Genomic DNA, 12,187 nt, shown 5'->3' with positions numbered 1-12,187 from the left:
GCACTGGGGGCAGCGGTGAGTCGGCAAGAGGCGGAGGAGAGCGCGACGCTCCGCCCAGTCTCCGCCCTTAGGGCGGGGCTGCCCATGGCTTGGGAGGGGCCCCGGGAAGCGGGTGCAGTTGATCTGCTCTTTTTTAAGATGGGGGAAACTGAGGCCCAAAGAAAGTGAGGCTTGGGGCCGGGCGCAGTGGCTCATTCCTGTAATCCTAGCACTTTGGGAGGTCGAGGTGGGCAGATTTCCTGAGCTCAGGAGTTTGAGACCAACCCAGGCATCACGGTGAAACACCGTCTCTACTAAAATACAAAAAGTTAGGCCGGGTGTGGTGGCTCACGCCTGTAATCCCAGCACTTTAGGAGGCCGAGGGGGGGGGAGGGGGGGCCGGATCACCTGAGGTCAGGAGTTCAAGACCAGCCTGGCCAACATGGTGAAACTGTGTCTCTATAAAAATACAAAAATTACCCGGATGTGGTGGCGGGCTCCTGTAATCCCAGCTACTCAGGAGGCTGAGGCAGAAGAAATGCTTGAACCCAGGAGGCAGAGATTGCAGTGAGCCAAGATCGTGCTACTGCTCTCCAGCCTGGGCGACACAGTGAGACGACATCTCAAAAAAATAAAAAAAACAGGGCCATCCTACTCTGGGTAGAGCCAAGACCTATAGCACAGGTCTGTGCCACCCCAAGATGTGCCACCGAAACCCATGGTGTGAGCGGCTAAAGAACCCTTTCTGAAAGGAATTGTGATACTCTGGTTATAAAAAAATCGTTGGGATAATATCAGAGATTTGGTACCCCCCAGATTTGAGATATGTGAGGAAGGAGAACATTCTTCGTTGTTTTAAAATGAAATACAGGCACCGCATGGTGGCTCATGCCTATAATCCCAGCACTTTGGGAGGCTGAAGTGAGTGGATCACTGGATCCCAAGAGTTGCAGACCAGCCTGGGCAACATAGGGAGACCCCGTCTCTACAAAAAATAAAAAAAGCGGGGCGTGATGGCCTGGGCCTGTAGTCCCAGCTACTTGGGAGGCCAATTGCTTCAGTCCAGGAGGTGGAGGCTGCAGTAAGCTATGATTGCCACCGCTGAACTCCAGCCTGGGTGACAGAGTGAAACCCTGTCACTAAAAAAAATAAAACATACATATTTATTATGTACTGATCACGCGCATAACAAAGGTGAACCCTCCCCTAATGAAACTGTATTCACAAGGGAACACAGAGATTTGCACACACACACACACACAAAGACTGGTTGTGCAGCTTTCCTCCTCCTGAGGCCAGAACCTGTCAAAGACAAGCAAAAGGAAGTTGTTAGAGTAAAAAATAAGAGAAAGCTAGTATTTTTAAAAACTTCTTACTGTGGAAAATGTCAAACAGAAGAGCAGAATGATCTATCCCCTGCCACCATCTTCCAAACCTTATTTTCTTTGCTAGAATATTTTAAAGCAATGGGTATTACATTTAAAGTTTGACTTGTTTAACCTGTACTACTTTTAGGTAAGGAAAGTTCAGTATTTCTTAGAAAACCCTTTCCCCAACCAAAAAACAGAACAAGAAAAAAATTGATACACTTGGCTCTATGAACCTGCAGTATCAAAGTGAAGGGGGCTCGGTTTTCTTTTTTGGGTTGAAATACAGTCCAACAAAGAGTATTGTCATTTGTGTACAAAAACAGGGACAAAAGAAAAGGCAACAGTGCAAATACTCCATCTTCCAGGAAGGGAGGCTGGGATGCCTCAGTGTTAAAATGACAAAAGAGAAACCCAGAGCAGGAACCATGATCCCTCAGAGGAGTCCCCAAAATGTCCAAGACAGCCTTGCTGGGAGAGGGGGTGTGGGAAGGGCAGGCCCCCAAGAGAGAGGTCCCCACATCCTCTGGCTAGAGACTAGGCCTGGGCCCCACCCATGCCAGCAGCCCTCACCTCCCTTTGGGGTGAGAGCAGGTGCTGAGGTCAGGCTGGTTTTTGTTCCCCACTACTTCTTTGTGATTTGTTCTTGGATACCTGGAAAGGGGCCAAGTGAGGCCTCAGTGGTTGAGGCCCCTCTGGAACTGTGGTTCCTAGGAATGGGCTTGGACATAGAAGCCACTAGATGTCTCTTCCCTGAACAGTAATTTTGTTTGTCAGTAACCCTGTAACTTCACAAGGAAAACGAACAGGCTAGTCTTCCCCGCCCCAGCCAAAAAAGAGAAGGGGGTTTCTTCATCTGCAAGATTTGGGAACCCTAGAGTTATTTATTTATTTAGAGATAGGGTTTTGCTCTTTTGCCCTAGCTGGGGTACAGTGGTGGGAATATGACTCACTGTAACATTGACCTCCCGGGTTCAAGTAATCCTCCTGCCTCAGCCTCCCGAAGTGCTGGGGATTACAGGTGTGAACCACCACGCCTGGCCTATTTTTCTTTTCGTAAACCTCACTTTCAAGAAGGAAAATGGGTTAGGCCTTCCTAACAGATAGATCATCACTACAAATAACAGGTTGCTGATGTATTAGACTCTGCCTATATTTACTCTTGCCCTCATTTTCTTAATAGCAGCAGTCATCATCTATAACATAAAAATCTGAGTGGATTGGAAACTTAAATAGATAGAAATCCTGTACTTTATAATCAGGAGGTTAAATAATAAGAGGCAGCCTGGGCAACCTGGCAACATCCCGTATCTACTAAAAATACAAAAAATTAGCTGGGCGTGGTGGCATCTGCCTGTGGTCCCAAAACGTCATACACTCTCTCGCAGCACAAACTAACCCTAAAACCAGAGTCCACAAAGTTGAGGCTTCAGTGAGCCGATATCGCACCACTGCACTCCAGCACTCCAAGGTAACACCTGCCATCCTCATGACAGAGACCCTGTCTCAAAAGTAAATAAATAAATAAAATTAAACTATAAGAGGTCATTGGTTTGGACTGAGCTCTTCTACTAGGCCCAAAAGACCAAATCAAAATGGAGTTACTCACTTTCCACAAGACCAAGTTGAAACTAAGTTTATTTGACCTGAGTAATCAGGAGAGACAGATAACGGCCAAATCGTCAAACAGACCCGTGGTAGCTGGCAGGGTAACGAAGTCCCCTCTGCATTTACCTTTATAGGGAAAACACCTGAAACAACCAATCTGCTTTGTGTTCTCTGTTTTTACTTTCCTTGGCCCTTTTCTATCTACAAACCCAGCTTCCTTTGCTCAGCTCCTCAAAACACTCACTCTACTTTATAGAATGAGATGTTTCTATTCTAGAATAGAAAATAAAAGTCAATTAAGATTTGTATGGGCCGGGCGCGGTGGCTCACGCCTGTAATCCCAGCACTTTGGGAAGCCAAGGCGGGCGGATCACAAGGTCAGGAGATCAAGACCACGGTGAAACCCCGTCTCTGCTAAAAATACAAAAAATTAGCCAGGTGCGTTGGCGGGTGCCTGTAGTCCCAGCTACTCAGGAGGCTGAGGCAGGAGAATGGCGTGAACCCGGGAGGCGGAGCTTGCAGTGAGCTGAGATCGTCCCACTGCACTCCAGCCTAGGGGACAGAGCGAGACTCCGTCTCAACAAAAAAAAAAAGATTTGTAAAAGGCGAGGCTGGGCGCGGTGGCTCACGCCAGTAATCCCAGCACTTTGGGAGGCCAAGGTGGGTGGATCACCTGAGGTCTGGAGTTCGAGATCAGCCTTACCAACATGGAGAAACCCCATCTCTACTAAAAATACAAAATTAGCTGGGCATGGTGGCACATGCCTGTAATCCCAGCTACTCGGGAGGCTGAGGCAGGAGAATTGCTTGAACCCGGGAGGCAGAGGTTGCGGTGAGCTGAGATCGTGCCAATGCATTCCAACCTAGGCAACAAGAACGAAATTCCATCTAAAAAAAAAAAAATTGTAAAAGGCACGTGCGGTGGCTCATGCCTGTAATCCCAGCACTTTGGGAGGCCGAGGCGGGCAGATCACTTGAGGTCAGGAGTTCAAAACCATCCTGGCCAATATGGTGAAACCCCATCTCTACTAAAATACAAAAATTACTTGGGCATGGTGGTGTACGCCTGTAATCCCAGCTACTTGGGAGGCTGAGGCAAAAGAATTGCTTGAACCCGGGAGGCGGAGGTTGCAGTGAGCCGAGATCGCGCCACTGTACTCTAGCCTGGGTGACAGAGAGAGAGACTGTCTCAAAAAAAAAAAAAAAAAAAAAAATTGTAAACTAAATTCATTGTAATTTTGTCTTTTGACAGTTCTGGCAACCAACAAAGGGACCTGAAGGACACTGCTGATGACTTCTGAGACTCCCAGATGAGTATCAGAGAGGTGCCACAGAGCCACAGATGCCTTTTGAAATCCTTGGTCTTCCTCATGGAGCCTCAAGAGTTATAGGTAAGTTTCTCTCAGGTGGACTCCCCTTTTCTTTTTGGCTTCTGAATTTAGGGTTAGTTTATGCTGTGAGACAGTGCATGACCTTTTGGGGTTTGCAGCGCCTGGCAAGTCATTGGCAAGACCTGCAATTTTGTCTTGGCTGGGTGCGGTGTTGCATGCCTGTAACCCCAGCACTTTGAGAGGCAGGTGGATTGCTTGAGATCAGCTGGCCAACATAGCAAAACCCCTTCTCTACTAAAAATACAAAAATTAGCCCAGTGTGGTGGTGTGCCCCTATAATCCCAGCTACTCGGGAGGCCGAGGCGTGAGAATCATTTGTCTGTCTCAAACCAACAAACGAAAGAAACAACCAGAGAACAAAAATAAAAAGCAAACAAATAAAAGAGACAGGGGTCTGGTAATGTTTTCCAGGCTGGAGTACAGTGGTTATTCACAAGCACGATCACAGGACACTACTGCCTCAAACTACTGGGCTCAAGTGTTCCTTCTGCTTTGCCTCTGAGTGCCTGGGATTACAGGTGTGTGCCATTAAGTCTGGCTTAAGAGCTGCAGGTTTTTGGTTTGTTTTGTTTTGTTTTGTTGGTTTTGTTTGTTTTTTAGTTGTTTACCTTACTCATGGACTCAGGTAACAAGAAGCTGCATTTTAAGACAGTGTTGCTCTAAGTGGTTATTCCTGCAGGAGGCATGAATTCTGCCTTTTGGAATCTGCTGGAATTTTAATTCTATCCTTTTTGTTAGGTTTTCTTGCTTGCTTAGGTAGGAGAAAAAATTACTAGGTAAGTTGGTCAAGGGGATCTTAGAGCCAAAGCCACCATTTAACTAGTGGGCACAGTTCAGGTACTTAAGAGCTATTAGAGTGCTGGCCACTAAAAAATGAGACTGTTAGAATAAACTAGACATGAAACAAGGTAGCAGTTGCCATCCTCAATAAAATGTTTATGCAGTGAGGTACACTGTGAAAGAATTATACCACCCAACCCCATGATGTTTCCCTCTTAGGCTTTTTTTTCCCCCTCCTTGAGGTGGAGTCTCACTCTGTAGCCCAAGCTGGAGTGCAGTGGTGCAATCTCAGCTCACTGCAACCTCCGCCTCCGGGATTCAAGCGATTCTCACCTCAGCCTCCTGAGTAGCTGGGACTACAGGCGGCGCCATCATGCCTGGCTAATTTTTTTTGTATTTTTAGTAGAGATGGGGTTTCACCATGTTGCCCTGGGTGTTCTTGAACTCCTGAGCTCAGGCAATCAACCTGCCTTGGCCTCCCAAAGTGCTGGGATTACAGGTGTGAGCCATCATGCCTGGCCCCCACTTAGGCTTTTGTCTTGACTTTGAGAGATCCAAGAGTCAATGTAAAAATGAGATCCGTAATTTTTTTTTTTTTTTTTTTTTTTTTTTTTTTTTTTTGAGATTGGAGTCTTGCTCTGTTGCCTGGGCTCACTGCAACCTCCACCTCCCGGGTTCAAGTGATTCTCCTGCTTCAGCTTCCCGAGTAGCTGGGACTACAGGCGTGCACCACCATGCCCAGCTAATTTTTGTATTTTTAGTGGAGACCAAGTTTCACTATGTTGACCAGGCTGGTCTTGAACTCCTGACTCAGGTGATCCACCTACCTTGGCCTCCCAAAGTGCTAGGATTACAGGTGTGAGCCATCGCACCCGGCCAGATCCTTAATTTCTGAAGAAATGAATATTCCACCTTCCAGCTACACCTGCCTTTTACTTATATAAGGCCCCAGTAGCTGAAAATACTTATAAAGGTGGTGAAATCAGTGAAATCTTACTAAAGATTACTTGAAATTACAATGGTCATTATGTGGACCATTCCAGATGAGATGATACTTGACTTTTTTTTTTCTTTTTGAGACAGTCTCACTCTGTCACCCAGGCTGGAGGGCCGTGGCGCGATCTTGACTCACTGCAACCTCCGCCTCCTGGCTTCAAGCAATTATCATGCTTCAACCTCCCAAGTAGCTGGGATTATAGGCGTTCTCCACCACACTCAGCTAATTTTGTATTTTTAGTAGAGATGGGGTTTTACTTTGTTGGCCAAGCTGGTCTGAAACTCCTGACCTCAAGTGGTCTGCCCGTCTCGGCTTCCCAAAGTGCTGAGATTACAGGCATGAACCAACACACCAGGCTGATATTCAACTTTAAGAAGTGTGTTTAGACCAGGTATGGTGGCTCATGCCTGTAATCCCAGCACTTTGGGAGGCCGAGGCGGGTGGATCACAAGGTCAGGAGATCGAGAGCATCCTGGCTAACACAGTGAAACCCCATCTCTACTAAAAAAATACAAAAAAATTAGCTGGGTGTGGTGGCAGGTGCCTGTGGTCCCAGCTACTCGGGAGGCTGAGGCAGGAGAATGGCGTGAACCTGGGAGGTGGAGCTTGCAGTGAGCCGAGATCATGCCACTGCACTTCGGCCTGGGCGACAGAGTGAGACTCCGTCTCAAAAAAAAAAAAAAAAAAATTAGGTTTCCTGCTGGGCACAGTGGCTCTAACCTGTAATCTCAGCACTTTGTGAGGCCAAAGAGGGATAATTACTTGGGCCCAGGAGTTCAAGACCAACCTGAGCAACATAGACCACATTTCTATAAAAACTTTGAAAAATTAGCTGGGCATGGTGACATACCCCTGTAGTTACTAGCTACTTGGGAGGCTGTGACGGGAGGATCTCTTGAGTCCAGGAGTTTGAGGTTGCAGTGAATTCTGATCACACACCACGGTACTCTAGACTGGGCTACAGAGCAAGACCTTGTCTCCAAAAAAAGAGAGAGAGAGAGAGTTCCTGAATTAGACCCACCCAGGGATGCCTATGGATATGCAGAACCTTCTAAAAAGATTTCAAAATTTTTTCTTGCTTCTTTTAAAAGACTTATTACAAAAGGCAAGTGAAAAGCTTACGTAATTAATTGGTAAGAAAAATGGAAACTGCCAACCTTTTTGCTTAGTTACTATCATACCCCAAAGACAAAGAGAAAGCAGGAAAAGTGTTTTTTATAAAACGTAGACCCTCAGGTCAAGCAGTTTTGCTTTTTTTTTTTTTCAAAGTTCTCAATGTTAGAGTCCAGACATAGAAAATGATTTGTCTGACCTATTTGTTAATGGACTCCACCCTAAACTCAGTAATCCTGTTAAGAAACAGAAGCAAAATTGAAAAGCCACCAATCTGACTAAATTATTATCCAGAATATGGCATTCTGGCATTCAGCTAGTTTTTTTGTTTGTTTGTTTGTTTGTTTGTTTGTTTGTTTTTAAGACAGAGTCTCCCTCTGTTGTCCAGGCTAAAGCACAGTGGCACGATCTCGGCTCACTGCAACCTCCGCCTCCTGGGTTCAAGTGATTCTCCTGCCCCAGCCTCCTGAGTAAGCAGCTTGGATTACACGTGCGCGCCACCACGTCCAGCTAAGTTTTGTGTTATTAGTAGAGACAGGATTTCACCATGTTGATCAGGCTGGTCTCAAACTCCTGACCTCAAGTGATCCACCTGCCTTGGCCTCCCAAAGTATTGGAATTATAGGCGTGAGCCACTGTGCCCAGCCTGATTTTTTTTTTTAAATATGGAATGCTTCACAAATTTGCGTGTCATCCTTGTGGAGGGGACCATGCTAATCATCTCTGTATCACTCTAATTGCAAGCACCAGATTTTTTTTAATTTTTAGTTTTTCTTAGAACCGAGTTCTTTTTCTGTCACCCAGGTTGGAGTGCAATGGTACAATCATAGCTCACTGCAACCTCACATTCCTGAGCTTAAGCGATTCTCTTGCCTCAGCCTCCCAAGTAGCTAGGACTACAAGCACATATCACCACACCTGGCTAATTTTTTTTTTTTTTTTTTTTTTTTTGAGATGGAGTCTCGCTCTGTCACCCGGGCTGGAGTGCAGTGGCCGGATCTCAGCTCACTGCAAGCTCCGCCTCCCGGGTTTACGCCATTCTCCTGCCTCAGCCTCCCGAGTAGCTGGGACTACAGGCGCCCGCCACCTCGCCCGGCTAGTTTTTTTGTATTTTTTAGTAGAGACGGGGTTTCACCGTGTTAGCCAGGATGGTCTCGATCTCCTGACCTCGTGATCCGCCCGTCTCGGCCTCCCAAAGTGCTGGGATTACAGGCTTGAGCCACCGCGCCCAGCCACACCTGGCTAATTTTTTTAAAAATTTTTTGTAGACACAAAATCTTGTCATATTGCCTAGGCTGGCCTTGAACGTCTGGCCTCAAGTGATCCTCCCACCTCGGCCTCCAAAAATGCTGGGGTTATAGGCCTGAACCACCATGCCTGACCTCGTATCAGACTTTTAACCATAGTCATTTTAAGTTCACAATTAATTACCTTATTCTCATGCTCTTCTGAAACCTTTTTTTTTTTTTCTTTTTTAAGGCAGAGTCTCACTCTGTTGCCCAGGCTGGAGTGCAGTATCATGATCTTGGCTCACTGCAACCTCCACCTCCCTGGCTCAAGGGATCCTCTGAGTAGCTATGACTACAGGTGTGCACCACTATGCCCAGCTAATTTTTTTTTTTTTTTTTGTAGAGATGAGGTTTCACCGTGTTGCCCAGGCTGGTCTCGAACTCTTAGGCTCAAGCAGTCTGTCCACCTTGGCCTCCCAAAATGCTGGGATTACAGGCATGAGCCACCTGCCCAGCCCTTCTGTGAGCTTTTTGCAAACAACTGTAATCCTAAAGTGTTGTGTCTTCAAGAAGATTCATGGGAAGTGTGGCCCGGTGCAGTGGCTCACGCCTGTAATCCCAACACTTTGGGAGGCCAAGGCAGGTGGATCACCTGAGGTCACAAGTGCAAGACCAGCCTGGCCAACATGGTGAAACCCTATCTCTACTAAAAATACAAAAATTAGCCAGACATGGTGGTGTGCGCCCATAATCCCAGCTACTCAAGAAGTTAAGGCAGGAAAATTGCTTGAGCCCGGGAGATGGAGGTTGTAGTGAGCCAAGATCATGCCACTGCACTCCAGCCTGGGCGACGGAGGGAAACTCCGAAGATTCATGGGAAGTGTTAAAGCAAACAAAATGAGGAGGACTCTGTACTTCCATATTTGAGTCCTTGTGGATGAACTGCAACCTAACTTAATAAGTAGACAAAATTGAAAACCTAACTTAGAAGTTATAATAGTGCCTATAACAATAGCTGAGTCTTAGCCAATGCCAGTACAGCCATACTTCAACCATTCATACACTGCTGGGTGTTCAGACTATATTCAAATAAGGCAAATGCCAAGCTGTAACTAATTCAGCTTTTTCTGAGCCTCACTTCCAGTTTCTGTACATCACTTCCTTTTTTTTGTCTATAAATTTGTTCTGACCACGAGACACCATTGGAGTTTCTTTGAATCTGCTGCGATTCTGGGGGCTGTCTGATTTGCGAATCATTCATTGCTCAATTAAACTGCTTTAAACTTAATTCGGCTTTTTCTTTTAACAGAAGGATAGAGAAGACTCTGACAAATAAATGTAGGTTTCTGATAACTTTAAGATCATACCACTGGACTAGGTAGAAATTTCCAGAACTCTAATGAAGAAACTGATGGGTTCGTGAGCTGCTAACCAAGATCAAGCAGAACAAAAATTAATTACATGGGATTAAATAAACTGATGAAGAAGAATTATGGGTTTTTACAGCATTTTTATTTGAAATATTGCAGGTTTTTTGTTTGTTTGTTTGTTTGTTTGCTTGTTTTTGAGACAGAGTCGCACTCTGCTGCCAGGCTGGATGGAGTAGAGTGGCACGATCTCTGCTCACTGCCACCTCTGCCTCCCAGGTTCAAGTGATTCTCCTGCCTCAGCTTCCTGAGTAGCTGGGACTATAGGCGCATGCCACCATGCCCAATTAATTTTTTTGTATTTTTAGTAGAGACATGGTTTCACCATGTTGGCCAGGATGTTCTCAATCTTTGACCACGTGATCCGCCAGCTTTGGCCTCCCAAAGTGCTGGGATTACAGGTGTGAGCCACTGCGCCCAGCCATATTGCAGGTTTTTTAATATTTTGTTTTTCAGATTTAAGACAACTCTTTCTTTTAAGCTGCCTGTAACTTACAGCAATTTGGCAAAGTATGCTTTTGTGAACAAAAATTGAAACATTTACTTTCAGTACCTACCTGATCCCTCCAGAATTTAGAAATATCCATGAAAATTTTTATTTTCATGGCAAGATAGTTATTTTCCTAGTTAAGTTCAATAAGAATCTGCTCTGTTTTCTCAGGATAAAATTGAAAATATTAGTTATATTTTTTCACTGGGATACCATATTTGACAAGTGCGTAGAATGAATCTACAGGTACTGTAGACAAAGTCTGAAGTATGCTTTGGTTTGGCTTCATAGCCTCAAGAAGTTGTTAATAATCCAATCCAATGGATTTGATTTCCTATCAAAAGTTCCAGCAAAGCAACATTTAATAGAGCCTATGTGGTCAATTGTTATTCTTGCTGTACTTGTATAAATAAACAGCCCAAGTTTGATGAGACTAAGCTTATTTTGCAAACATATTACTTTTACTCTGATTATCTTTGGTAGAAATGGGGCTGACTGTAGAGCAGGGGTCCCCAATGCCTAGCTCCCCTGTTAGGAACCAGGCCACATAGCAGGAGGTGAGCAGCAGACAAGTGAGTATTACTGCCTGAGCTCCACCTCCATCAGACCATCAGCAGCATTAAAGTCTCATAGGAGGCCAGGCGTGGTGGCTCACGCCTATAATCCCAGCACTTTGGGAGGCCAAGCTGGGGGTTTGAGGTCAGGGGTTCAAGACCAACTTTGCCAACATGGTGAAACCCCATCTCTACTAAAAATACAAAAATTAGCCGGGTGTAGTGGCACACATCTATAATCCCAGATACTTAGGAGGCTGAAGCAGTATTCCCTTGAACCCTGGAGGCAGAAGTTGCAGTGAGCCAAGACCAAGTCACTGCACTCCAGCGTGGGTGACAGAGTGAGGCTCCATCTCAAAAACAAAAACAAAAAATTCTCATAGAAGTGGGAACCCTATTGTGAACTTCACATGTGAGGGATCTAGGTTTCTTGCTCCTCGTGAAAATCTAATGCTTTATGATCTGAGGTGAAAGTTTCATCCCGAAACTATCCCCTCCACCCCCACCCTGGTCTATGGAAAAATTGTCTTCCACAAAAAGGTTGGAGACCACTGCTATTGAGAGAAAAACTATGTTTCTGAGGAAAGCTATAGTATACCTGTTATTACAGTGTACCCCTGTTCCTTGTTCTCAACTTTTTATCATCTACCTGTAGACTAAACTAGATTCTGAATTATTCTAGTTTCCTCCAATATGTGGCTACAACTCTCCAACTAAAAATAAGAGCTACTCTGTTCCCGAAGCCCTACAAGCAGAAGCTAGACAACTCAATGTCAATTTTAAAGGACAAGTCTTATTACTGATGTGTGGGCCAAATAGAGATTTCACCAAAATGCATGATGCCATAACCAGAGACAATCAAACTGCAAATCAAGATGAGAAGTTGGACCGGGCCTGGTGGCTTACACCTGTAATCTCAACACTCTGGGAGGCTGAGGTAGGCAGATCACTTGAGGTTAGGGGTTCAAGACAAGCCTAGCCAACATCTCGGCTCACTACAACCTTTGCCTCTCAGGTTCAAGTGATTCTCCTGCCTCAGCCTCCCAAGTAACTGGGACTACAGGAACCTGCCACCACACCTGGCTAATTTTTTGTATTTTTAGTAGAAATAGGGTTTCACCATGTTGGCCAGGCTGGTCTTAAACTCGCGACCTCAGGTGATCCGCCCACCTCACCCTCCCAAAGTGCTGGGATTACAGGTGTGAGCCACCGTGCCCAGTTTCATGATCTGTTTTATAAAGTAAGACTTCTA

At 45.5% G+C, this 12,187-nt stretch overlaps 1 non-coding gene across 1 annotated transcript; it reads right to left on the bottom strand.

Moving 5' to 3' along the window:
• Positions 1-7,894: 7,894 nt before the first annotated feature.
• Positions 7,895-7,999, bottom strand: LOC111524944. Its single transcript, XR_002725916.1, has one exon. It is a non-coding gene; the product is annotated as a U6 spliceosomal RNA (small nuclear RNA).
• Positions 8,000-12,187: the final 4,188 nt, after the last annotated feature.

Source organism: Piliocolobus tephrosceles, chromosome 3 (assembly GCF_002776525.5).
Source record: "Piliocolobus tephrosceles isolate RC106 chromosome 3, ASM277652v3, whole genome shotgun sequence".
Lineage (NCBI taxonomy): Eukaryota > Metazoa > Chordata > Mammalia > Primates > Cercopithecidae > Piliocolobus > Piliocolobus tephrosceles.
Note: the sequence above shows the minus strand (reverse complement) of the source record. Positions and strands in the feature narration are given on the sequence as shown.